This window comes from Carlito syrichta, unplaced genomic scaffold, assembly GCF_000164805.1.
Source record: "Carlito syrichta isolate Samal-C Ts95f unplaced genomic scaffold, Tarsius_syrichta-2.0.1 Scaffold309280, whole genome shotgun sequence".
Lineage (NCBI taxonomy): Eukaryota > Metazoa > Chordata > Mammalia > Primates > Tarsiidae > Carlito > Carlito syrichta.
The window spans coordinates 220,851-225,538 of NW_007253376.1; positions in this window are offsets into that span (position 1 = coordinate 220,851).

A 4,688-nucleotide genomic window follows, 5' to 3' on the forward strand; every position below is an offset into this window, starting at 1 on the left:
TGTACCAACAAATGGAGAGAGAGACCTAAACTGAAACAGATAAAAACAATAGACCATGGCTACAGACTAACCAACTCCCTACAAAAAAAATAAATAAAACATGCAATGATGCTAACATACAAGCTAACCAACCACCTTATTTATGTGCTGTTCCTCTATACAAAGATATAGTTTACAGAGAGGAGAAAGAGAAGAAAAGGAAGAGGAAAAGAAAAGAAAAAAAGGAATAAAGCAGTAAGAATAGAATTAAGTCATTAAACTAACAGAACCAATCGAGCACACTCTGAGACTTTTCATTTAATTCCAATGTCCTTTCAGCTCTGATTTCTAGCTGTCTCTTCAAACTGGCAAATTAGTTCGCAGTTAGGGTCAGTTTCCCCTGGCCTGCTGTGAAGGGCAGTTCATATCACCCTCCGTTCACCACTCAAATCTGATCTGTGTCTGTTTTTCAAACTTGTTTCTCCCATTTCGGTGTTGTTACCTTGAATCGCCAGCAGGTGGTGCTATGTCAGCTGCTCGCCCCAGAGGGGGTGGACCAGTACAGGGGTCGGCCAGAGGTTGGAGATGGAAGCCTGCCTCAGGGCACAGGGGAGGAGACCCATGCCGGTAGGACGTCATGGTGGCAGTGATCCCAGCAGATCTTGCCTGCAGGGGCTTCAAGGACTGAAGTCGAGGATTGCCTCAGGCAAGTGTGGCGCGATGCACTATGGCCGCCTCAGAGGCTGCTGCAGCGCCGGCGACTGCTATATCTGTGGCTGCAATGGTTGTCCATACTGCTGTGATACCCCAGCAGTGGTGACTGCCGAGCTCCATGAGAAGAGCAGGCTGCTGATGTTGGAGTCCGCAGCCCCTGGGGAGAGAGCCAGAGACCCTCTGAGTTCTCCTTTGCAGGGGTTTCATAGATCAGGATGCCCTGTCACCATCTTGCTGGAAGTCCAAATATTAATATGTTAACATATTAAAGGGGAAAAAAAGTAATAATTTTGATAGACACGGAAAACACATTTGGTAAAAATTCAACACCAATTCAATATAAACTTTAAGTAAATGAGGATTAGAATGAAAATTCTATAATCTGATAAAAATGTATCTACCAAACCTTGGATGAGACAATATACTTAATGGGAAAACATTAGCATCATTTCCTTTACTATCAGAATGAATTAAATGACATTTACTATCACAGCCTCTATTCAACATTTTCGTAAAAGTCCTGGTATTTTCAGTAAGGCAAGAAAAAGAAATTAAAGGCATAAGAATTCAAAATGAAAAACAAAAATGTTATTATTCACAAATTATATGACTGCTTACATAGAAAACAGAAATAAGTATAGATAGAATTCTTAGAAACAATAAAAGAATTTTTAAAAACTGAATAGTTTTAATATGAACTATAAAAATATCAATTGCATTTCTATACTCCAGAAAAAATTAGAAAACATATTTTTAAATGATACCATTTAAAGTAGAAGCAAACTATAAAGTACTTAAGAATAAATATTGCAAAGTATATGTAAGATCTGTAAGTAGAAAATTATGAAATTTATAATAAGATATTAAGATAAATAAGATAAGTGGGTATCCCTTGTTTATGGATAGGAAAATTCAATAGCCAAAGGATGTGTATTCTTTTGTAATTGATTCATAGAGCCAATGAATTTCAACCAGAATTCTCAAATTTTTTTAGGAATTTGATAAGGTAATTCTAAATTTTATATGGAAATACAAGGGAGTCAAAAGAGCCAAGAAACATCTGAAAAAATTGGACACTTGACCATACCAAATATCAAGGCATTTTATAAAATTATAGTAATGAAGACAGAGTGTTATTGGCACATTGACTGATAACATGGAAACAGGCACATACAGATATGAGACTTTTGTATATAACATTGTGGGCATATATCATATGTAGCACTATATAGAAAAAAATAACGCTGGATCATTCTTATGACACCTATAATTCAATTTCAGATAGAGTATGAATTTAATATGAAAAGTAAAGATTGTAAATTTTTACATAAAATGTAAGATTATCTTTCTGATATAGAAGAAAGAATTTCCTTAACATAGCACAAAAAGCATTAGCCATGCAATAATACATTAATATAGGCAGCTATATTAAAAGTAGGAACTAATGCTTATCTAAAGACTCCATAAAGACAAATGATAACAGTTGTGTTGAAAATACACAAATAACTCCCACAAATAAATAGGAAAAAGACAAATAATTAAATACAAGTCGAGCATCTCTAATCTCTGAAAATTCAAAATCCACCCTAAACAAAAATCAACTCTAAATGGATCAAACACCTAAATATAAAACCTCAAGCTATAGGAATCCTAGAAGAAAATGTAGGAAACATTCTTATGCGCATAAAAATAACAAACCAATTGTTGACCAGCCCAAATGCGAATGCCATAAACGATAAGATGGACAAGTGGGACTACATCAAACTGAAAAGCTTTTGTACAGCAAAAGAAATTATCAAACCAAAAACCCACAGAGTAGGATTAAATATTTGCAAATTATGTATCTGACAAAGGCCTAACACCCAGGATCTAGGAGGTATTCAAACAAGCTGAAAGAAAACAAACAAACAAACAAACAAAAACCTATTAAAAAGTGAGCAAAAAACATTAATAGACACTTTTCAAAAGAAGAAATACAAGCAGCCAACAGACACATGAAAAAATACTCAGCCTCAACTAATCATCAGAGAAATGCAAATCAAAACCACACTGAGATAACCACCTAAACCTTTAAGAATGGCCATCATTAATAAATCAAACAACAACAGATGCTGGTGACAATGCAGAGAAAAAGGAACTCTTCTACACAGCTGGTGGGAAAGCAAACTAGTGTAGCCTCTTTGGGAGACAGTGTGGCGATTTCTGAAAGAACTAGAAATTGACCTTCCATATGACCCAGCAATCCCCTATTGGGAATATACCCAGAGGAACTCTAATCACTCTACAAAAATGATACCTGCACACACATGTTTATTGCAGCTCTATTCACAATAGCAAAAACATGGAACCAACCATGCTGCCCATTGAAGCTATACAGGATAAAAAAAAATGTGCTACTTATATGCAATGGAATATTATGTAGCCATAAAAAAGGACAAACAAATGGACTTTGCAGCAACTTGGATGGATTTAGAGTTGATCATACTCAGTGATCTATCACAGAAACAAAGAACAGAGTACCATATCTTCTCCCTCATAAGACCTTGAACAACAATCATAATACTATAAGAAACTGTAGTGGGAAACTGCCCGGCGGGGGGTTGGAAGTTGAGGGAAACTGCCGAGGGAGGGGCACACCTCATCAACAAGGGTATCTGCATAATGAACATTTGTATACCTAACCCTACATTGTATCCCACATCTTTAAAAGAAAAAAAAGAATGTCCATCATAAATAAATACAAAAATAACAGACACTGGCATGGGTGCAGAGAAAAGGGCATGCTTTACTACTGCTGGTGGGAGTGAAAGCTAGTTCAACTTCTATGGAAAGCAGTGTGGCGACTCCTAAAAGAACTAAAAATTGACCTTCCATATGATCCAGCAATCCCTTTCCTGGGAATATACCTGGAGGAACATAAATTGCTCTACAAAGAGGACACCTGCACACACATGTTTATAGCCACACTATATACGATAGCTAACACATGGAGCCAATCCTACCACCCATCGAAAGTGGACTGGATAAAGAAAATGTGGTGCACATACTCAATGGAGTATCACTCCTCCATTAAGAAGAACAAAATCGTAGACTCTGCAGCAAATTGGATGAAGTTGGAAACCATCATACTTAGTGATCTGTAACAGAAACACAAAACTGAATATTGCATGCTCTTACTCATAAGTGAGACCTGAACATTAGTCACATTAGCACAAAGGAGGGATCAGCAGTCACTGCGCACTACCAGGGAAGGGAGTGAGGAACAGGGGGCATGTAACAACACAAAAGGTACCTGGTCCCAAACCAGGGGAAATGAGGGTGAGTTTGAGGCCCAAACTTCACCTGCATGCAACCTATTTGTGTAGTTTACCCTTACTTGTACCCTACATCTCTACAGTAAAATAAAAATTTTTAAAAATAAAAAGTGCTGCACAATCCAAAACTTTCTGAGTACCAACGTAAGACCACAAGTGGAAAATTTCACATCTGATACGTTTGCTCTCTGATGGTTCAATGTACAAACTGTTTCATGCACAAAAGTATTAAAACATTGTATAAATCTGACAAAGGCTTAACATCCTGGATCTACAAGGAACTCAAACGTGCTGAAAAGAAAAAAACAAACAACCCCATTATAAAATAGGCAAAAGATATGAACAGACACTTCACAAAAGAAGACATCCGAGCAGCCAACAAACAGATAAAGAAATGCTCAACCTCACTAATCATCAGGGAGATGCAAATCAAAACCACACTGAGATACCACCTAACTCCAGTCAGAATGGCAATTATCAACAACTCAAAAAATAACAGCTGCTGGAGAGGGTGTGGTGAAAAGGGAACACTTCTACACTGTTGGTGGGAGTGTAAACTAGTGCAACCTCTGTGGAAAGCAGTGTGGCAATTCCTAAAAGCTCTAAAAATCGACCTTCCATATGACCCCGCAATCCCCCTACTGGGAATATACCCTGAAGACCTCAATCATTCTATAAAAA